Genomic DNA, 24,756 nt, shown 5'->3' with positions numbered 1-24,756 from the left:
TACAATGGTCTCATGAGCTGCCTTACATGATTGAGATTCATCTGATGTAATCGGTGTTGTGTTTGTTGGGATCCGATGGATGATACATTATGATTAGTCTATCTATAAAGTTTGTGAAGTTATTGTTGCTGCAATCTTGTTATGCTTAATGCTTGTCACTAGGGCCCGAGTGGCATGATCTTAGATTTGAGCTCTATACTTGTTGCTTAGATTGTATCTACAAGTTGTATGCACATGTCACTGTCCGGAACCAATGGCCCCGAAGTGACAGAAATCGGGACAACCGGAGGGGATGGTAGTGATGTGAGGATCACATGTTTTCACGGAGTGTTAATGCTTTGCTCCGGTACTCTATTAAAAGGAGTACCTTAATATCCAGTAGTTTCCCTTGAGGCCCGGCTGCCACCGGCTGGTAGGACAAAAGATGTTGTGCAAGTTTCTCATTGTGAGCACGTACGACTATATACGGAAAACATGCCTACATAATTAATAATCTTGATGTTCTTTCTTAATGCTTTGAATCCTATCAATTGCCCAACTGTAATTTGTTCACCCAACACTTGTCACTTATTGGAGAGTTACCACTAGTGTAGATCGCTGGGAACCCCGGTCCATCTCTCATCATAATATACTTGTTCTCTATGTCATTGGAAGTAGTATCAACTATTTTCCGGTGCCATTGCTCCCATATTGCTATTACTGCTGCTGTGTTACTGTTACTATTGCTCTCATATTACTGCTACTTTCACATCACCCCTGTTGCTAGTGCTTTTCCAGGTGCAGCTGAATTGACAACTCAGTTGTTAAGGCTTATAAGTATTCTTTACCTCCCCTTGTGTCGAATCAATAAATTTGGGTTATACTACCCTCGAAGACTATCGCGATCCCCTATACTTGTGGGTCATCAGGCTTCCACACATCTTTGGGGCATCCAAGTATTTAAGTTACCCTGTGTTTTCTTGAATTGTAATTCATGTACCATTCCTCCCAATTTTTATGCCCATTTGAATTTGGTCAAATCATAAGTTTGACCAAGATTTGAACAAGTTTAAAACATGAAAATGAAAAGGTAAGCTTGGATCCTTCTTAGGCACTCTAAAATGAAGCTTTTGGGAGGTTTTTGAACTTTCCATGTTTGAAACACAAAACCACTTCTCTTCATGCTTGACTTCATAAGATAGAGTTTAGGGTTAGGGGGTAGATACATGATTTGTCTTGTTTGAATATGTTTAGACCTTGTTTATCAACTTGAATGCTTACTATCTGTGACATGAGAATACTATGTGCTTTGGTTTTCATTTTTTGATTTTTTCTGAATTTTTATGTCCATTTGATCTTGGTCAAATCCTAGGTTTAACCAAGATTTAAACAAGTTTATAACATGAAAATAAAAAGGTAAGTCTGCATCCTTCTTAGTCACTCAAAAATGAATCTTTTGGGAAGGTTTTTGAAAATTCCATGTTTGAAATCCAAAACGACTTCTCTTCGTGCTTGACTTCATAAGACAAAGTTTAGGGTTAGGGGTAGATACATGATTTTTTCTGGTTTGAATATGTCTAGACCTTGTTTATCAACACTTGCGTGCTTACTATATGACGTAAGAAGGCTCTATGTTCTTTGGTTTTTCATTTTTTTGAATTTTTATGCCCATTTGAATCTTGGTCAAATCCTAGGTACGGTTTGACCAAGATTTGAACAAGTTTAAAACATGCAAATAAAAGGTAATCCCGACCTGGATCCTTTAGTCAATCTAAAATGAAGCTTTTGGGGGGTTCTTCAAATTTCCATGTTTGAAACCCAAATAAACCATTTCTCTTCATGCTTGACTTCGTAAGATAGAGTTTAGGGTTAGGGGTACATACGTACATGATTTTTCTAAGTATTTTTATGCCCATTTGAATCTTGGTCAAATTCTAAGTTTGACCAAGATTTGAACAAGTTTAAAACATGAAAATGAAAAGGTATGCATGGATCCTTCTTAGTCACTCTAAAATGAAGCTTTTGGGAGGTTTTTGAAATTTCCATGTTTGAAACCCAAAACCACTTCTCTTCATCCTTGATCGACTTCATTAGACAGAGTTTAGGTTTAGGGGTAGATACATGATTTGTCTGGTTTGAAAATGTTTAGACCTTGTTTATCAACTTGAATGATTACTATATATATGACATAAGAATACTATATGCTTTGGTTTTCATGTTTTGATTTTTTCTGAATTTTTATGCCCATTTGATCTTGGTCAAATCCGAGGTTTAACCAATATTTAAACAAGTTTAAAACATGAAAATAAAAGGTAAGCCCGGCCCGGATCCTTCTTAGTCACTCTAAAATGAAGCTTTTGGGAGGTTTTTGAAATTTCCATGTTTGAAACCCAAAAACCACTTCTCTTCATGCTTGACTTCGTAAGATAGAGTTTAATTAGGGTTAGGGGTAGATACGTACATGATTTTTCTAAGTATTTTTATGCCCATTTGAATCTTGGTCAAACTCCTTCTTAGTCACTCTAAAATGAAGCTTTTGGGAGGTTTTTGAAATTTCCATGTTTGAAACCCAAAAACCACTTCTCTTCATGCTTGACTTCGTAAGATAGAGTTTAATTAGGGTTAGGGGTAGATACGTACATGATTTTTCTAAGTATTTTTATGCCCATTTGAATCTTGGTCAAATCCTAAGTTTGACCAAGATTTGAACAAGTTTAAAACATGAAAATGAAATGTAAGCCTAGATCCTTCTTAGTCGCTCTAAAATGAAGCTTTTGGGAGGTTTTTGAAATTTCCATGTTTGAAACCCAAAACCACTTCTCTTCATGCTTGACTTCGTAAGATAGAGTTTAGGGTTAATTAGGGGTAGATACGTACATGATTTTTCTAAGTATTTTTACGCCTATTTGAATCTTGGTCAAATCCTAAGTTTGACAAAGATTTGAACAAGTTTAAAACATGAAAATGAAAAGGGTAAGCCTGGATCCTTTTTAGTCACTCCAAAATGAAGCTTTTGGGAGGTTTTTGAAATTTCCATGTTTGAAACCCAAAAACACTTATCTTCATGCTTGACTTCGTAAGATAGAGTTTAGGGTTAATTAGGGGTAGATACGTACATGCTTTTTCTAAGTATTTTTACGCCCATTTGAATCTTGGTCAAATCCTAAGTTTGACCAAGATTTGAACAAGTTTAAAACATGAAAATGAAAAGGGTAAGCCTGGATCCTTCTTAATTAGTCACTCTAAAATGAAGCTTTTGGGAGGTTTTTGAAATTTCCATGTTTGAAACCCAAAACCACTTCTCTTCATGCTTGACTTCACAAGACAGAGTTTATGGTTAGGGGGTAGATACATGATTCGTCTGTTTTAAATATTTCTAGACCTTGTTTATCAACTTGAATGCCTTACTATATGACATAAAAAAGACCATGCATGCTTTGTTTTTTTTTGAATTCTTATGCCCATTTGAATCTCTTGGTCAAATCCTAGCTAGGTTTGACCAAGATTTAAACAAGTTTAACACATGAAAATGAAAAAGGTAAGCTTGTATCCTTCTTAGTCACTCCAAAATGAAGCTTTTGGGATGGTTTTTGAAATGTCCATGTTTGAAACCCAAAACAACTTCTCATCGTGCTTGACTTCATAAGACAGAGTTCAGGGTTAGGGGGTAGATTCATGATTTTTGTGGTTTGAATATGTCAAACCTTGTTTATCACCTTGAATGCTTACTATATGACATAAGAAGACGACGTGCTTTTGTTTTTCATTTTTTCGATTTTTTTGAATTTTTATGCCCATTTGAATCTTGGTCAAATCATAGGTTTGACCACGATTTAAACATGTTTAAAACATGAAAATGAAAAAGTAAGCCTGGATCCTTCTTAGTCACTCCAAAATGTACCAATTGATAGATGAGTTAACTTGGCTTCTTCATGCGAAAAATAATGTCATGTAAATGAGTTAACTTGGCTTTCGTACCCTTGAATCCATAGGAAACTTTGTACAGTACAAATGTAGTAGTATAATAATCAATCGAGTTTTTACACCAACAGGTCTGTCACTTACGTGTGGTGCCCATGCGTGAGGTCCCACACTTCAGTGAGCACAAGTCAAGTGCGGTATGTACGCAAACTCCAAGCCATCTTCTTTGTCAAGAGAAGACGCATCAGGATGCGTACTGGAAGTCTCTGGGTCCTTCAGGATCTTTCGGTTGTCCCTCTCACACAAAAAAAACAAATCTCTCTCATTCTCGGCCTTGCTCGACTCGCTCGCTCGCTCGCTCGCACCTCCTGCTCACTGACAAAACCTGCACAACAGTCAACATCATCACCCGAAAAAGGGGAGACACCATAATGCTCTCCCTCCTTCTTCTCTCCTTCCGAGTGATCCCTCTTCCTCCGAGTTTCACTCGACGGACAAACACATATGTGCTGCATAGTAGAGTAATAATAAAAAGGTACGTAGAAAAATCGACCTACGAATCTATAATTAAATAGGTTAAACTAGGGTTTTGCCCAGTACTACAGATCAAGGTTCAAAAAATGTAAAATTGTGAAACAAGCTCTTGGAGCCATCACATGCCATCTTGCTAGTATATTGTAAAAACACCAAAGCTTACATATACTCATGGAATACTGTTTTGGGTGATTTGTCATTCAAAAATTTGGTACTGTATCAATCGGATCGGAGGAAGTATAGTTGGAGATGAATGGCCCACCAAGTCTCTGCCTTGAAGTTTGCTCTTTGACCAGATAAGTATTACTCCTACTACTCGCGAGGAGCCGAGGAGACGAGGAGGCCAAATTTAAGGACTAACCTTTGCTCTAGCCGTCTTCCTCAGTTCACCACTTCGTTTACCTCTTGGAATACTACTTCGCCACCATGACCGGGAGCAAGTCTCGCCACAGAAGGGCTCGTGCGGCTGCGGCGAAGCTGAGGGAATCCCAGCAATGGCGTCCCTGTGCTGCTGTCGAGGTGCCTTCTGCGCAAGAGTCTTCAAGGGCGTCACAGCCCGCGACTGCTACCTTAAGGTGATCCTCCGTTCTTGCGCATCTTTCTATGTCTTTCAGAACTTATCATCCCCTCCTTTTCGAACCTTCTCTCAATCGTATTTTCAGGTCGGGCGGCCTTAGTTTTCCCGCAGCCCTCCTGCCTGCGGAAACATCTTCCACGGAGCCAACTTCTCAAAGCAGCGAGGTATAGACATTCGTGCAAATTGGGATTCCCATTCTCTCTTTCTTGGTAGTTCTCTGGGTACACTTCTGATTTTGTGCTCCATCCCCATCTGATAGAAGCCCCGCTACGAGATCGGGACCATTTTAGAAATGGTTATGGGCGATTTCTGCGTCGAGACGGTGGACAGAAGCGCCCTCGCCGATGAGTGCATGAGACTTTATTCTGAGCTCGCCACTGAGAAGTTCCGAATTCACATTCTCAACGATATCGCCATGAAATCTTTCACTGAGAGTAACGAGATCCAGCGGCGGAGCCTCGGCCAGGCGGAGACCATGGACAAACTCGCCGGACTGATCCTGAACCTCACGGTTAGGACGGACAAACTAGAGGCCGAGCTGTCACAGGAGAAGGCTCTCAACTCCGAGCTGAAGCGTCAAGCAGGCTCAAGGTAGATCTTGACCAGGTCACTGTGTACCGCTAGCTGCAATCCTTGATGACTGCTGTGTCACCTGGCTTCCGAATTTCTGAAGGTTAATTTTCGAATTTTTGTTCGTAAAAGTGGCCTGTGGAAATGTAAACAAACTAGTACTCTTACTTTATTATATTAGTACTTGTGTCCATGTAGTATTATTATTATGGTGATGTACTTGTGTTCATGTACTTGTTTCAGACAGGTATTGCTGTTTTGGTGAAGGAGACATGCGTCACCCTTTTTTGGTGGGGTTAATTGGTTCTATGCGACTCCCCAATTCACAAGTTGTGTTTATGCCATTAAAAAACTGAAGTTGTGTCTATGCCACTCTCAGTTCTCAATACCCCTTTCTATGCCATTTTCAGCAATACAACATCATATACTGCCTATGTATCCAGTATTTGTACCCTATACTACAGTTTGTACATACTCTCAGATAATCTGGACCGTACTTTGCACATATGTTTAATGGATCATATGTGCCCAGAAATGGCTCATATTAGAATAGTAGACTCATATTAGTGTTCTTGACATTCTGTAAATTTTTCAGATTTTTCGAAAGAGTTTGTTTTTTTGGACAAAATTTTACCAATTTCTAGATAGAACATAAAATGTCAGTTTTTTATGCAAATCCGCACATAAATGGATCAAATTAAAACAATATACTCGTTTCAGTGTTTTTGATTTCCTGTAATTTTTTTTTTGATTTTTCTGAGAAGTTGTAATATTTTTCCAGAATTTGAAAATTTTGGATTTTTTGTGCGCCCCAAACACCCAAAAGTCGCTCCAAATCTGAACACAGGATTATTTTGGTCAATACGAAAGTATAAACTGAAAATGGCATAGAAGGGGTTATTGAGAATTGAGAGTGGCATAAACACAACTTCAGTTTTTGTAATGGCATAAACACAACTTGTGAATTGAGGAGTTGCATAGAACCAATTAACCCTTTTTGGTGATGTCGTCCTGTAGCCCTTGTCAAATTAAATTCCCCTGATACTAATGGGAGGGCTTGCTCACCCCACATGCCAGGAAGAAGTGGAGAGAAACTACTCGTCCCTTGTTGCACACGGGACCATTGGAAACTTATTTTTATGCCCTTTTGAATCTTGGTCAAATCCTTGGTTTGACCAAGAGTTGAACAAGTTTAAAACATGAAAATGAAAAGGTAAGCCTGCGTCCTTCTTAGTCACTCTAAAATGAAGCATTTGGGAGGTTTTTGAAATTTCCATGTTTGAAACCCAAAACCACTTCTCTTCATGCTTGATCGACTTCATAAGACAGAGTTTAGGTTTAGTGGGTAGATACATGATTTGTCTGGTTTGAATATGTTTAGACCTTGTTTATCAACTTGAATGCTTACTATATGACATAAGAATACTATGTGCTTTGGTTTTCATTTTTTATTTGTTCTGAATTTTTATGCCCATTTGATCTTGGTCAAATCCTAGGTTTAACCAAGATTTAAACAAGTTTAAAACATGAAAATGAAAAGGTAAGCCTGTATCCTTCAAAGTCACTCCAAAATGAGGCTTTTGGGAAGGTTTTTGAAATTTCCATGTTTGAAACCCAAAATGACTTCTCGTCGTGCTTGACTTCATAAGACAAAGTTTAGGGCTAGGGGTAGATACATGATTTTTCTAGTTTGAATATGTCTAGACCTTGTTTATCAACTTGAGTGCTTACTATATGACATAAGAAGGCTATGTGCTATGGTTTTTCATTTTTTTTGAATTTTCATACCCATTTGATTCTTGGTCAAATCCTAGGTACGGTTTGACCAAGATTTGAACATGTTTAAAACATCAAAATAAAATATAAGCATGGATCCTTCTTAGTCGCTCTAAAATGAAGCTTTTGGGAGGTTTTTGAAATTTCCATGTTTGAAACCCAAAACCACTTCTCTTCATGCTTGACTTCGTAAGATAGAGTTTAGGGTTAGGGGTAGATACGTACATGATTTTTCTAAGTATTTTTATGCCCATTTGAATCTTGGTAAAATCCAAGGTTTGACCAAGATTTAAACAAGTTTAAAATATGAAAATGAAAAGGTAAGCCTGCATCCTTCTTAGTCACTCTAAAATGAAGCATTTGGGAGGTTTTTGAAATTTCCATGTTTGAAACCCAAAACCACTTCTCTTCATGCTTGATCGACTTCATAAGACAGAGTTTAGGTTTAGTGGGTAGATACATGATTTGTCTGGTTTGAATATGTTTAGACCTTGTTTATCAACTTGAATGCTTACTATATGACATAAGAATACTATGTGCTTTGGTTTTCATTTTTTATTTGTTCTGAATTTTTATGCCCATTTGATCTTGGTCAAATCCTAGGTTTAACCAAGATTTAAACAAGTTTAAAACATGAAAATGAAAAGGTAAGCCTATATCCTTCTTAGTCACTCCAAAATGAGGCTTTTGGGAAGGTTTTTGAAATTTCCATGTTTGAAACCCAAAATGACTTCTCGTCGTGCTTGACTTCATAAGACAAAGTTTAGGGTTAGGGGTAGATACATGATTTTTCTGGTTTGAATATGTCTAGACCTTGTTTATCAACTTGAGTGCTTACTATATGACATAAGAAGGCAGTGTGCTATGTTTTTTTTTGAATTTTTATGCCCATTTGATTCTTGGTCAAATCCTAGGTACGGTTTGACCAAGATTTGAACATGTTTAAAACATCAAAATAAAATGTAAGCATGGATCCTTCTTAGTCGCTCTAAAATGAAGCTTTTGGGAGGTTTTTGAAATTTCCATGTTTGAAACCCAAAACCACTTCTCTTCATGCTTGCTGACTTCGTAAGATAGAGTTTAGGGTTAGGGGTAGATACGTACATGATTTTTCTAAGTATTTTTATGCCCATTTGAATCTTGGTAAAATCCAAGGTTTGACCAAGATTTGAACAAGTTTAAAACATGAAAATTGAAAAGGTAAGCCTATATCCTTCTTAGTCACTCCAAAATGAGGCTTTTGGGAAGGTTTTTGAAATTTCCATGTTTGAAACCCAAAACGACTTCTCGTCGTGCTTGACTTCATAAGACAAAGTTTAGGGTTAGGGGTGGATACATTATATTTTTGGTTTGAATATGTCTAGACCTTGTTTATCAACTTGAGTGCTTACTATATGACATAAGAAGGCTATGTGCTTTGGTTTTTCATTTTTTTGAATTTTTATGCCCATTTGATTCTTGGTCAAATCCTATGTACGGTTTGACCAAGATTTGAACATGCTTAAAACATTAAAATAAAATGTAAGCATGGATCCTTCTTAGTCACTCTAAAATGAAGCTTTTGGGAGGTTTTTGAAATTTCCATGTTTGAAACCCAAAACCACTTCTCTTCATGCTTGACTTCGTAAGATAGAGTTTAGGGTTAGGGGTAGATACGTACATGATTTTTCTAAGTATTTTTTTGCCCATTTGAATCTTGGTAAAATCCAAGGTTTGACCAAGATTTGAACAAGTTTAAAACATGAAAATAAAAGGTAAGCCTGGATCCTGCTTAGTCACTCTAAAATGAAGCTTCAGGAGTTGAGGTTTTTGAAATTTCCATGTTCGAAACACAAAACCACTTCTCTTCGTGCTTGACTTCATATGACAGAGTTTAGGGTTAGGGGTAGATACGTACATGATTTTTCTAAGTAATTTTATGCCCATTTGAATCTTGGTCAAATCCTAAGTTTGAGCAAGATTTGAACAAGTTTAAAACATGAAAATGAAAAGGTAAGCCTGGATCCTTCTTTGTCACTCTAAAATGAAGGTTTTGGGAGGTTCTTGAAATTTCCATGTTTGAAACCCAAAACCACTTCTCTTCATGCTTGATCGACTTCATAAAACAGTGTTTAGGGTTAGGAGGTAGATACATGATTTGTCTGGTTTGAATATGTTTAGACCTTGTTTATCAACTAGAATGCTTACTATATGACATAAGAATACTATGTGCAAAGAAGTGAGCCTAGCTCATTCGGTTAGGGAAGTGGATGTACAACCCAGCCACCCAGGTTCAAGTCCCCACGGGCGCAGAATTGGGTTCTTATTATAAAAAAAACACTGTAGGGGCTTCCCTTACCGTATTCCTTTCAAAAAAAATACTATGTGGTTTGGTTTTCTGATACGCGTTCAGCACGCGTCCGTTGGGAACCCCAAGAGGAAGGTGTGATGCGTACAGCGGCAAGTTTTCCCTCAGTATGAAACCAAGGTTTATCGAACCAGTAGGAGCCAAGAAGCACGTTGAAGGTTGATGGCGGCGGGATGTAGTGCGGCGCAACACCAGGGATTCCGGCGCCAACGTGGAACCTGCACAGCACAACCAAAGTACTTTGCCCCAATGAAACAGTGAGGTTGTCAATCTCACCGGCTTGCTGTAACAAAGGATTAGATGTATAGTGTGGATGATGATTGTTTGCAGAAAACAGTAGAACAGTATTGCAGTAGATTGTATTTCAGTATAGAGAATTGGACCGGGGTCCACAGTTCACTAGAGGTGTCTCTCCCATAAGATAAACAGCATGTTGGGTGAACAAATTACAGTTGGGCAATTGACAAATAAAGAGGGCATGACCATGCACATACATATTATGATGAGTATTGTGAGATTTAATTGGGCATTACGACAAAGTACATAGACCGCTATCCAGCATGCATCTATGCCTAAAAAGTCCACCTTCAGGTTATCATCTGAACCCCCTCCAGTATTAAGTTGCTAACAACAGACAATTGCATTAAGTATTGCGCGTAATGTAATCAGTGACTATATCCTCGAACATAGCACTAATGTTTTATCCCTAGTGGCAACAGCACATCCATAATCTTAGAGATTTCATCACTTCCCGCATTCACGGAGACATGAACCCACTATCGAGCATAAATACTCCCTCTTAGAGTTACAAGCATCTACTTGGCCAGAGCATCTACGAGTAACGGAGAGCATGCAAGATCATAAACAACACATAGACATAACTTTGATAATCAACATAACAAGTATTCTTTATTCATCGGATCCCAACAAACGCAACATATAGAATTACAGATAGATGATCTTGATCATGTAGGGCAGCTCACAAGATCCGACAATGAAGCACAATGAGGAGAAGACAACCATCTAGCTACTGCTATGGACCCATAGTCCAGGGGTAGACTACTCACACATCACTCCGGAGGCGACCATGGCGGCGTAGAGTCCTCCGGGAGATGATTCCCCTCTCCGGCAGGGTGCAGGAGGCGATCTCCTGAATCCCCCGAGATGGGATTGGTGGCGGCGGCGTCTCAGTAAGGTTTTCCGTATCGTGGCTCTCGGTACTGGGGGTTTCGCGATGGAGGCTTTAAGTAGGCGGAAGGGCAGGTCAGGAGGCGGCACGAGGGGCCCACACCATAGGGCCGCGTGGCCAGGGCAGGGGCCGCGCCGCCCTATGGTGTCGCCACCTCGTGGCCCCACTTCGTCTCCTCTTCGGTCTTCTGGAAGCTTCGTGGCGAAATAGGACCCTGGGCGTTGATTTCGTCCAATTCCGAGAATATTTCTTTACTAGGATTTCTGAAACCAAAAACAGCAGAAACAAAGAATCGGCACTTCGGCATCTTGTTAATAGGTTAGTTCCAGAAAATGCACGAATATGACATAAAGTGTGCATAAAACATGTAGATATCATCAATAATGTGGCATGGAACATAAGAAATTATCGATACGTCGGAGACGTATCAGCATCCCCAAGCTTAGTTCTGCTCGTCCCGAGCAGGTAAAATGATAACAAAGATAATTTCTGGAGTGACATGCCATCATAACCTTGATCATACTATTTGTAAAGCATATGTAGTGAATGCAGCGATCAAAACAATGTATATGACATGAGTAAACATGTGAATCATATAGCAAAGACTTTTCATGAATAGTACTTCAAGACAAGCATCAATAAGTCTTGCATAAGAGTTAACTCATAAAGCAATAATTCAAAGTAAAGGCATTGAAGCAACACAAAGGAAGATTAAGTTTCAGCGGTTGCTTTCAACTTATAACATGTATATCTCATGGATATTGTCAACATAGAGTAATATAATAAGTGCAATATGCAAGTATGTAGGAATCAATGCACAGTTCACACAAGTGTTTGCTTCTTGAGGTGGAGAGAAATAGGTGAACTGACTCAACAATGAAAGTAAAAGAATGGTCCTCCATAGAGGAAAAGCATCGATTGCTATATTTGTGCTAGAGCTTTGATTTTGAAAACATGAAACAATTTTGTCAACGGTAGTAATAAAGCATATGTATCATGTAAATTATATCTTACAAGTTGCAAGCCTCATGCATAGTATACTAATAGTGCCCGCACCTTGTCCTAATTAGCTTGGACTACCGGATCATCACAATGTACATGTTTTAACCAAGTGTCACAAAGGGGTACCTCTATGCCGCCTGTACAAAGGTCTAAGGAGAAAGCTCGCATTGGATTTCTCGCTATTGATTATTCTCAACTTACACATCCATACCAGGACAACATAGACAATAGATAATAGACTCCTCTTTTATGCATAAGCATGTAACAACAATTAATAATTTTCTCATATGAGATTGAGGATATATGTCCAAAACTGAAACTTCCACCATGGATCATGACTTTAGTTAGCGGCCCAATGTTCTTCTCTAACAATATGCATGCTTAACCATAAGGTGGTAGATCTCTCTTACTTCAGACAAGACGAACATGCATAGCAACTCACATGAAATTCAACAAAGAGTAGTTGATGGCGTCCCCAGTGAACATGGTTATCGCACAACAAGCAACTTAATAAGAGATAAAGTGCATAAGTACATATTCAATACCACAATAGTTTTTAAGCTATTTGTCCCATGAGCTATATATTGCAAAGGTGAATGATGGAATTTTAAAGGTAGCACTCAAGCAATTTACTTTGGAATGGCGGAAAATACCATGTAGTAGGTAGGTATGGTGGACACAAATGGCATAGTGGTTGGCTCAAGGATTTTGGATGCATGAGAAGTATTCCCTCTCGATACAAGGTTTAGGCTAGCAAGGTTATTTGAAACAAACACAAGGATGAACGGCGCAGCAAAACTCACATAAAAGACATATTGTAAACATTATAAGACTCTACACCGTCTTCCTTGTTGTTCAAACTCAATACTAGAAATTATCTAGACTTTAGAGAGACCAAATATGCAAACCAAATTATAGCATGCTCTATGTATTTCTTCATTAATGGGTGCAAAGCATATGATGCAAGAGCTTAATCATGAGCACAACAATTGCCAAGTATCACATTACCCAAGACATTACAGCAATTTACTACATGTATCATTTTCCAATTCCAACCATATAACAATTTAACGAAGAAGAAACTTCGCCATGAATACTATGAGTAGAAACTAAGGACATACTTGTCCATATGCTACAGCGGAGCGTGTCTCTCTCCCATAAAGTGAATGCTAGGATCCATTTTATTCAAACAAAACAAAAACAAAAACAAACCGACGCTCCAAGCAAAGCACATAAGATGTGATGGAATAAAAATATAGTTTCAGGGGAGGAACCTGATAATGTTGTCGATGAAGAAGGGGATGCCTTGGGCATCCCCAAGATTAGACGCTTGAGTCTTCTTAATATATGCAGGGGTGAACCACCGGGGCATCCCCAAGCTTAGAGCTTTCACTCTCCTTGATCATGTTGCATCATACTCCTCTCTTGATCCTTGAAAACTTCCTCCACACCAAACTTAGAACAACTCATTAGAGGGTTAGCGACAATAAAAGTTAACATGTTCAGAGGTGACACAATCATTCTTAACACTTCTGGACATTATACAAAGCTACTGGACATTAATGGATCAAAAAATTCATCCAAAATAGCAAAAGAGGCAATGCGAAATAAAAGGCAGAATCTGTCAAAACAGAACAGTTCGTATTGACAAATTTTATCGAGGCACCAAACTTGCTCAAATGAAAATGCTCAAATTTAATGAAAGTTGCGTACATATCTGAGGATCTCTCACGTAAATTGGCATAATTTTCTGAGTTACCTACAGAGAAAACAGCCCAGATTCGTGACAGCAAAGAAATCTGTTTCTGCGCAGTAATCCAAATCTAGTATGAACTTTTCTATCAACGACTTTACTTGGCACAAAAAAACACTAAACTAAGATAAGGAGAGGTTGCTACAGTAGTAAACAACTTCCAAGACACAAAATAAAAAACAAAGTACTGTAGTAAAAACCATGAGTTGTCTCCCATAAGCGCTTTTCTTTAACGCCTTTCAGCTAGGCGCAGAAAGTGTGTATCAAGTATTATCAAGAGACGAAGTGTCAACATCATAATTTGTTCTAATAATAGAATCAAAAGGTAACTTCATTCTCTTTCTAGGGAAGTGTTCCATTCTTGAGAGGAAATTGATATTTAATATTACCTTCCTTCATATCAATGATAGCACCAACAGTTCGAAGAAAAGGTCTTCCCAATATGATGGGACAAGATGCATTGCATTCAATATCCAAGACAACAAAATCAACGGGGACAAGGTTATTGTTAACGGTAATGCGAACATTATCAACTTCCCCAAAGGTTTCTTTGTAGAATGATCAGCAAGATTAACATCCAAATAACAATTTTTCAGCGGTGGCAAGTCAAGCATATTATAAATTTTCTTAGGCATAACAGAAATACTTGCACCAAGATCACATAAGGCATTACAATCAAAATCTTTAACCTTCATCTTAATGATGGGCTCCCAACCATCCTCTAGCTTTTTAGGAATAGAGGCTTCGCGCTCTAGTTTCTCTTCTCTAGCTTTTATGAGAGCATTTGTAATATGTTTTGTGAAAGCCAAATTTATAGCACTAGCATTAGGACTTTTAGCAAGTTTTTGCAAGAACTTTATAACTTCAGAGATGTGGCAATCATCAAAATTCAAACCATTATAATCTAAAGCAATGGGATCATCATCCCCAATGTTGGAAAAAATTTCAGCAGCTTTATCACAGGCAGTTTCAGCAGTTTTAGCAATTTCGGGCAGTTTCTCGCGCTTTGCATTTGAAGTGGAAACATTGCTAACACCAATTCTTTTATTATTAATAGTAGGAGGTGCAGCAAAATGTGTAGCATTAGCATTACTAGTCGTGGTAATAGTCCAAACTTTAGCTACATTCTTCTCTTTAGCTAGTTTTTCATTTTCTTCTCTATCCCACCTAGCACGTAGTTCAGCCATTAATCTTATATTCTCATTAATTCTAACTTGGATGGCATTTGCTGTAGTAACAATTTTATTTTCAATATCCCTATTAGGCATAACTTTCGATTTCAAAAGATCTACATCAGCAGCAAGACTATCGACTTTAGAAGCAAGTATATCAATTTTCCCAAGCTTTTCTTCAACAGATTTGTTAAAGGCAGTTTGTGTACTAATAAATTCTTTAAGCATGGCTTCAAGTCCAGGGGGTGTGTTCCTATTATTGTTGTAAGAATTCCCATAAGAATTACCATAGCCATTGCCATTATTATAAGGATATGGCCTATAGTTGTTACTAGAATTGTTCCGGTAAGCATTGTTGTTGAAATTACTATTTTTAATGAAGTTTACATCAACATGTTCTTCTTGGGCAACCAATGAAGCTAACAGAACATTATTAGGATCAATATTAGTCCTATCATTCACAAGCATAGACATAATAGCATCAATCTTATCACTCAAGGAAGAGGTTTCTTCGACAGAATTTACCTTCTTACCTTGTGGAGCTCTTTCCGTGTGCCATTCAGAGTAGTTGATCATCATATTATCAAGAAGCTTTGTTGATTCACCAAGAGTGATGGACATAAAGGTACCTCCAGCAGCTGAATCCAATAAATTCCGCGAAGAAAAATTTAGTCCTGCATAGAAGGTTTGGAGGATCATCCAAGTAGTCAGTCCATGGGTTGGGCAATTTTTAACCAGAGATTTCATTCTTTCCCATGCTTGTGCAACATGTTCAATATCTAATTGTTTAAAATTCATTATGCTACTTCTCAAAGATATAATTTTAGCAGGGGGATAATATCTACCAATAAAAGCGTCCTTGCATTTAGTCCATGAATCAATACTATTCGTAGGCAGAGATAGCAACCAATCTTTAGCTCTTCCTCTTAATGAGAAAGGGAACAATTTTAATTTTATAATGTCACCATCTACATCTTTATACTTTTGCATCTCACACAATTCAACAAAATTATTAAGATGGGCAGCAGCATCATCAGAACTAACACCAGAAAATTGCTCTCGCATAACAAGATTCAGTAAAGCAGGTTTAATTTCAAAGAATTCTGCTGTAGTAGCAGGTGGAGCAATAGGTGTGCATAAGAAATCATTATTATTTGTGGTTGTGAAGTCACACAACTTAGTATTTTCAGGGGTGGCCATTTTAGCAGTAGTAAATAAAGCAAACTAGATAAAGTAAATGCAAGTAACTAATTTTTTGTGTTTTTGATATAGCAAACAAGATAGCAAATAAAGTAAAACTAGTAACTAATTTTTTTTGTATTTTGATTTAGTGCAGCAAACAAAGTAGTAAATAAAACTAAGCAAGACAAAAACAAAGTAAAGAGATTGGGATGTGGAGACTCCCCTTGCAGCGTGTCTTGATCTCCCCGGCAACGGCGCCAGAAAAAGAGCTTGATACGCGTTCAGCACGCGTCCGTTTGGAACCCCAAGAGGAAGGTGTGATGCGTACAGCGGCAAGTTTTCCCTCAGTATGAAACCAAGGTTTATCGAACCAGTAGGAGCCAAGAAGCACGTTGAAGGTTGATGGCGGCGGGATGTAGTGCGGCGCAACACCAGGGATTCTGGCGCCAACGTGGAACCTGCACAGCACAACCAAAGTACTTTGCCCCAACGAAACAGTGAGGTTGTCAATCTCACCGGCTTGCTGTAACAAAGGATTAGATGTATAGTGTGGATGATGATTGTTTGCAGAAAACAGTAGAACAGTATTGCAGTAGATTGTATTTCAGTATAGAGAATTGGAGCGGGGTCCACAGTTCACTAGAGGTGTCTCTCCCATAAGATAAACAACATGTTGGGTGAACAAATTACAGTTGGGAAATTGACAAATAAAGAGGGCATGACCATGCACATACATATTATGATGAGTATTGTGAGATTTGATTGGGCATTACGACAAAGTACATAGACCGCTATCTAGCATGCATCTATGCCTAAAAAGTCCACCTTCAGGTTATCATCCGAACCCCCTCCAGTATTAAGTTGCTAACAACAGACAATTGCATTAAGTATTGCGCGTAATGTAATCAGTGACTATATCCTCGAACATAGCACTAATGTTTTATCCCTAGTGGCAACAACACATCCATAGTCTTAGAGATTTCTGTCACTTCCCCAGATTCACGGAGACATGAACCCACTATCGAGCATAAATACTCCCTCTTAGAGTTACAAGCATCTACTTGGCCAGAGCATCTACGAGTAACGGAGAGTATGCAAGATCATAAACAACACATAGACATAACTTTGATAATCAACATAACAAGTATTCTCTATTCATCGGATCCCAACAAACGCAACATATAGAATTACAGATAGATGATCTTGATCATGTAGGGCAGCTCACAAGATCCGACAATGAAGCACAATGAGGAGAAGACAACCATCTAGCTACTGCTATGGACCCATAGTCCAGGGGTAGACTACTCACACATCACTCCGGAGGCGACCATGGCGGCGTAGAGTCCTCCGGGAGACGATTCCCCTCTCCGGCAGGGTGCCGGAGGCGATCTCCTGAATCCCCCGAGATGGGATTGGCGGCGGCGGCGTCTCAGTAAGGTTTTCCGTATCGTGGCTCTCGGTACTGGGGGTTTCGCGACGGAGGCTTTAAGTAGGCGGAAGGGCAGGTCAGGAGGCGGCACGAGGGGCCCACACCATAGGGCCGCGCGGCCAGGGCAGGGGCCGCGCCGCCCTATGGTGTCGCCACCTCGTGGCCCCACTTCGTCTCCTCTTCGGTCTTCTGGAAGCTTCGTGGCGAAATAGGACCCTGGGCGTTGATTTCGTCCAATTCCGAGAATATTTCTTTACTAGGATTTCTGAAACCAAAAACAGCAGAAACAAAGAATCGGCACTTCGGCATCTTGTTAATAGGTTAGTTCCAGAAAATGCACGAATATGACATAAAGTGTGCATAAAACATGTAGATATCATCAATAATGTGGCATGGAACATAAGAAATTATCGATACGTCGGAGACGTATCATTTTCCTTTTCTGATTTTCTCAGAATTTTCATGCTTTGATCTTGGTCAAATCCTAGGTTTAACCAAGATTTAAACAAGTTTAAAACATGAAAATGAAAAGGTAAGCCTGCATCCTTCTTAGTCACTCCAAAACAAAGCTCATGGGAAGGCTTTTAAAATTTCCTTGTTTGAAACCCAAAACGACTTCTCTTCGTGCTTGACTTCATATGACAAAGTTTAGGGTTAGGGGTAGATACATGATTTTTTCTGGTTTGACATGTCTAGATCTTGTTTATCAACTTGAGTGCTTACTATATGACATAAGAAGGCTATGTGCTTTGGTTTTTCATTTTTTTTTTAATTTTATGCCCATTTTAATCTTATTCAAATCCTAGGTTTGACCAAGATTTGAACAAGTTTAAAACGTGAAATAAAAGGTAAGCCCCAGCGTGGATCCTTCTTAGTCACTCTAAAATGAAGCTTTTGGGGGGTTCTTGAAATTTCCATGTTTGAAACCCAAATTAAACCACTTCTCTTCATGCTTGACTTTACAAGACAGAGTTTAGGGTTGGGGGGTAGATACATGATTTTTCTGGTTTAAATATGCTAGACCTTGTTTATCAACTTCAATAACTACTATATTAAAGTGTAACCAACATCTTTTTTCTCAAAATCTTGTATTAATTTTTAAACTACGGATGGGTGGACGCGTATGTGGCTGATTACCATGATGTATTTTTGGTGCAGTCTTTGCAATTTTCTAAGGGTTTTTTCCTTTGTTTCAGTGTGTTTTCTTGTTGTCTGGGTGGCTCTAGCTTCTTTTCAAACCTCTTTCACTACTTTTGTCTCACCGGATGGCCTCTGACTGGAGAAATCACGTGCCATACCGTTCTTGGTTTCCTCCCGTCTCTCTCTCTTCCTCATTATCTTCCCCACTATCGCGACTCTCGCGAGCTCCTCCCTAACAATCCCCTACGCTCCCTGCAAGAGCTCCTCTCCTTTCCTAATTCTCTTCCAATGGAGGATAGAGGGACTGGCATTGACAATCGCTTCAGGCGGTACAGCACAGGGCGGTGGTGCCAGGCCCTGAGGCAGCAGCAGGTGCCGCTGCTTGGACGACGAGGTAGAGGCGGCGGGGACCGGCGGCCGGCAGTGAGTTCGGCCGGAGCCTGACCGTGACAAGCTGCTGGTGAGGTGCAGCCGTCGCGGACGTTCGCGTCGACCTGCGCCAGTGGCGGGAGCGGAGGGGAGGACCGGTGCCGGCGAGGAGGCGGCGACGGCGCAAAGAGCGATGTGCCCAGCGTCCGGACAAGCTCCACATCCTCCACCCGCCAATCCCCTACACATTCACCGGCTTCTGCCGCCGGAGCTTCTCGCCTCGCCTGATCCCTTCAAGCGGAGATAGAGGGACGGGCGCTACGGCCTGGCGTCGAGTGGCGCTTCAGGTAGTTGGCAATCTACGACTCGGGGCGATGGAGCCAAGCACTGAGCCAAGCACTGAGGCACCGAGCATTCGATCCCCGTTTTCCAATGTATCGTCCAGTTTCTTTTCTGAATTTTTTGTGTATGTTGGCTGAGTTGCAGATCTAGGAGACCAAGAGCCGTCGCCGCATCGCGGCAGCAACAAGAATTTCTCCCCCGCTACCAGACTACCCTGCCGCAGCGCCTGCTCCACGTACGTAAAATTCAATCAGCCAAACCAAACCAACTCTCTACCTTTTCTCTTGCAAGTTAAACACAAATGGTTTCGTGATGCCATAAGTAGTCTTTTGCTTACCGTAGCCAAGTGATGAGTCTTTTTTGCAATCAGATCTGGGCTATTTTTTTAGCTAGGAATAAGATCATCTTTTACGTGCTTAGTTATAGAAATCCTCTTTCATATCTCTTTCAGATCAGGTATAATTGTTTTTTTACTTGGCTATAACTTTCATGTATATGCGGAGAACAACTAGATTAACAGTGGAAGCTCAACTTGGGAGATCAAGATCAGCTTCGTCGAGCCTTATACTTTGTGCTCTCAAATTCTGTAGGTTCCCTTTTATATGCACTATAAATGGCAGCGAAGTTTCCATGTGTTGAAATCATAAGAATAATCAGTAAGGAAGATTGTATCAAACTGAAAAAGCATGCATGTATGTTCGTTTTGTCATCTCTAGCAGACCTTTTCTATTTAGTGAAGTTACACCGGTGTATTCCACGCCAATCATAGTTGTTCAAATGAAATTGCTTTTGCTTTAGAAAATCAAATCTCATGTCGGGATATGTCATGCCTGCAGGTCCAAGCACTAAAACTGATTTTTTTAAGGATATATCTTATTTGCAGTAGAGATCATAATTTAATCATTCTTATGAAGGAACTTTTTATTTAGAGATTAGATCACAAAAATTGCTATGCAATATCTTTTTTATACCCAAATTCCTGAATTTGCAGCAAGTTTTAACAATTATGTATGTAAGTATTTTAGCTTTACAACTGGGTTTTCCTCGACGTGCCCATGCGGTGCTGACCATGGATGTATAAATGAATCTAAAATACTTTTTTTCCTTATATGATACGATTCACCTTTTTTATGCTGAAACTATGCTTACATGTCACTGCAATATTTTAAGGTCATGTGGTCTTCTTCCTGATTGATGCGCTGCTAGGTATTTTGGAAGACTGGAGGTAACATGAACTAGGTCATATGTATGATTAGTGTAACTTCAGCCACTTTACAACAACTGAATTGGCCTCTGGTCTCGACAGCTCCAAGATAAGGGTAAATTTTTCAGTGGTGCGTTGTACATCTTCTCCTTCTTTTCTTTCACTTGCTCTTCCATTTTGATTCCTCTTCCCACATTTTTCCATGAGAAATTGGATCTCTATGTAAGTTTCATAGACTGTTCTTAATTCTTTGGTACGATATCTAGGATCAGATGCTGAATATTCACTTACATGCAGGTCAAAGAAAGTGGGACATACAACTCTCTCTACTCAATTATGTATCACCTTGACAATTCCAATAAAGGTCTTTGTGTGTGTTGCTCGAATCTAGGAATGCATGGGTAAGCAAACAAGACACAATGTATATGAACTGACTTTATTTCTGCAGACCATGAGATATTAATTCTGCCATGTTATTTTGGAACTGCTTTCTTGGCCCGAAGTAGTTGCTTGCTTGGTATATATTAGGATGAAGTGGTGGAGGCAGGTTTTATTATTATGATATTTAGATAGGATTCTTTCTTGATATACATTTTTCTGCATAACGGAACATATGCAGAGCTAGCTTCATGTTGCAGATACATGAGGAGCACATTTAGTTTCATGCTGTAAAAATAGAAGCAGGTTACCTCTTTATTTCCATGTCCTGGCAGGTTTTCAGTTCGAATCATGGGTATTTCACTCCAGTAGGACACAAAATGCTTACATGCAGGAAACAAAATGAAGCATTCTTATAGAGGTGTGTCCTACTGGAGTGAAAGAAAATTCTTCTGCCTTATAACTCACGCCTTGGTTTATTATTCACAAGTAACTTGAAGTTCAGTATATCATCATCTTTAGGCTCCTGCAACTTTAAATTTTCTACAACTCTTGCTATTTTACATAAACCTAACATTTTATCATGATATTTCTCTCGGTTCTTACAAAGTATACCACATAAATTTTGTCGTATTTTAAATTTTTCACTAAAGAAATTCGAATGTTTGCATACATTGTTTCAGTAAAAATAGATTCCTCCTCTGTGGGTATATTTTACTATACCAATCATTAACTATATTTGAATTTATGAATTAAAGCGAATTGGATTTGCGGTGAGATTAAAACATCTGTTTGGCCCTATCGTCTAGGGTTGTATTCCTTCCCCAGGTTTAGATACTTGCAAATACGAGAAAATTAGGTTATTTATATCTATTGTTGTTTTATACTGTTTGATGAAATAAGGGTAGGCACCAAAATATTAGTCATGGACTGAACATAAGTCTTGAATTATTGGTCATATGAAGAAACAGAGTTAGCATGTAGGCCCTTAATTTACTTTTCAAGGTGTACCATTTTTTATATCACCATTGTGTCTGAGCCAATATAATCAAAATTTCATGTTCTGTATCTTCTTTCGAGGTTCCCGTCCTATTTCATACCCCAGTTGATGCTATTTATTATTCTGTGAAAGTATAGGATAAACTAAAGTTTACTTAATTACTACTTGCCTATTTCTCTTACAGTTTTCTTGTGAATAGCTGCATACGAGAGTTGCCCTCGAGCCTTTCATGCTGACAAACATGACAGGTTTGTACGTCTAATTGATGTTTAATTACTAAATTTCTTGCGCTAATGCCATCTTGGATTTAACAAACTAGGTAATGTTTTGTCATAAGTACCACGGATTTCTATTTTCTAGCATTATTGCATTGTAGTACTTTGTTCTGTAAATTACATGAAGGCATGGAGTTGAATGAGAAAATTGGCAGAAGTCTTTTTTTTGCATTGGTAGTACATAATCATAGGTCTGAGCCATTAATGCTTGAAACAGAACACATCGGGAAGCATTTGTATATTTTTATTAGGATTCTTTTTTGTGTGTCTTCCTCTGTCCTACAAAGGAGATCTGCTCAAAATAGTTATACTTTTGTCGGTGATTGTAGTTTTGTTACATTTAATTGCGAGGAAGATTTATAAATTTACTAAAATGGTAACAATGCTACAATTATTTGCTTGACAAGAAAATTCGTTAGTTAATACACAAATATGAATTAGAGCTCTCTTTTTACTGTTTTTATATCGCCTCATCTAAGCTGGTCCAGTGTACTACTACACTTAGGGGGACACTACAGTTATTTTTGTCTCTACTAAACTCCAGGGCAAGATGACCCGAGGTTGGCGGACAATCTTTGATCATCATACAGCAACATGAAGCAATACTATTGAGCCTGAATCTAGCAATGTCAGCCACGGACGGTTGAGGTAACGTTGGCATGATTTAATATGTTCTGTATTGTCAATTGTTGTTCATATCTGAATTGTTTGGGTGTAGACACTGCTTCAGGCTCTGGTCTTCACACTGTTTCTTGTGATGGGTGCAGGGATGTACAACGTGCCAGTCTAATGACCCAACTGGACACGTTTTAGATTCTACATAGCCTAGCTTAGAAGTTTTTTGCTTCATTTTTCTTCTTTTCTTTTTGATATTGCTTTGAGAGTTGTATTTGCACTACTTTAGTGCTTTCTTCTAATACAGATGACACAGTTTGGTGTGTATTCGAGAAAAAGAAGGTATATCCATCATTTGCAGAGAAAAAAAAGGTCGGTCCAATTTCCATTCACTACACTATTAGCTACGCATCAATAATAACCTATATGACACAAATGCTAAAACTGCAAGAATGCTCGATGTCAGTCACAGAAACATGATTGCAGTACCACTTTAGTATGTAAACATCAGTCAAAGTAACAAGAGGACTCAAATAGAGTTAGCTACTGAATTCATTCTTATCCTGATGTAGAGTTAGTTTCTATATATTATTGAGACGTTTCTGATGCTTAGTTTCCTGTTGGGCTTTTCATCTCGACAAATCATTAGCTGAAATGGGCAGCTACTATTTTTAGATTATATCAACTAAGGCAGCTGTTACTTTTCTCTGTTCTTACTAATTACTGTTCATGAAACTATAGTTCATATTACATGTGTCAAGGTGAGACGATTGCTAAAGTAGAATTATCTGCATTTACTTTGCCGTGCTTTTCCAGAAAATAGTCTGTTGTTTTTGGCTACTAATTCATACGCTCACATCTTCACATGTTAAACATGGATGTACACTACACCAGCTTAGATGAGGCAATTGTCCAATTTTGCTGGTGTAGCAATTTTAGTATTTCATCTTACACTCAATTACTTCAGGGTAGCCGTCTTTTGTTTTCAGCTGTCTTTTAATAGATCAAATTCTGAGAAGGATGCAATTACCTTCCCACGGTCAGTTTCCTACATGGGGTAGCTAGCTGAGCATTTGGCTAAGTATATGAACTCTTACTTTCACAACTGGAGACATGAACCATCAGTATTAGTAGATGGCCTAGCAATTTAACCGATACTGCACAAGATACACACCAAGGAGTGATAACAAATGGCATCACAAAATTGTGTTCTGTAAAAAATAATCCTGAAGTTGTGTTGTGATCTATTTATGAGTTCCAGCAATATGTGCAACGGATTCGTTCTCTACACATCAGGATTAGACAGTTTTGTTAAATTAAATGTTGATCTCTTCACAGTTGAGATTGTTCCGCATCTCCGGATAGCATGATGTTTGATTGCGTTGTCTCGTGGCTTAGGGAAAGTGGGTATGTGCCTAATATCAGCTCCCTTAACGTTGTAAGGGCAGTTTGAGAATCGGTGAGTTTGAGCATCATTTATTCAAAAAAAAATCATGCTACAACTGCTAAACTTCACTTCATGTTGTGCCATCATCATTGCTGATGAAAAGCCCATAAATATTTACAACAGCTAAACATTTACTCCCATCTCACAGCTTAAGGTGTAAATAAATTGGCGCTAGGATTAAGGAGGGTTGGCGTGCAAATTAGCTTCCATACTTGCCCCTCGTAAATCTCTAATAACTCACTCCTTTTACTCCGTATTTCTCTCTCTTCCCTAAAGTAGCCGCATCAGACTCCTCGTTAACTACCATCTCATGCATGCACCGTATACAACCAATGAGGCACCGGTTTTAGAGGAGATTGACTGGAGGAGCAGTTAATTCAGCGTGAATACCGTGTGCATGCCATAGCTGGGTCAATCGTCTCCTTGTTTTTAGCAAACGAGAAACGGCTGAGAGGGGCATCTTCGGTAGAAATAGGATAGAGTTCACCCTACGCCTTATGCTTTGATCAAAAATCGAATTTATTTTTACGCCTTAAGCTCTGAGATAGAGGGAGT

At 38.9% G+C, this 24,756-nt stretch overlaps 1 pseudogene; it reads left to right on the top strand.

Moving 5' to 3' along the window:
• The window catches only part of LOC139839075 (uncharacterized), a 105,939-nt pseudogene extending 83,010 nt beyond the window's left edge, over positions 1–22,929 (top strand).
• The last annotated feature ends 1,827 nt before the right edge of the window (positions 22,930–24,756 follow it).

The sequence above is a fragment of the Lolium perenne genome, chromosome 4 (assembly GCF_019359855.2).
Source record: "Lolium perenne isolate Kyuss_39 chromosome 4, Kyuss_2.0, whole genome shotgun sequence".
Taxonomy (NCBI): domain Eukaryota; kingdom Viridiplantae; phylum Streptophyta; class Magnoliopsida; order Poales; family Poaceae; genus Lolium; species Lolium perenne.
Note: the sequence above shows the minus strand (reverse complement) of the source record. Positions and strands in the feature narration are given on the sequence as shown.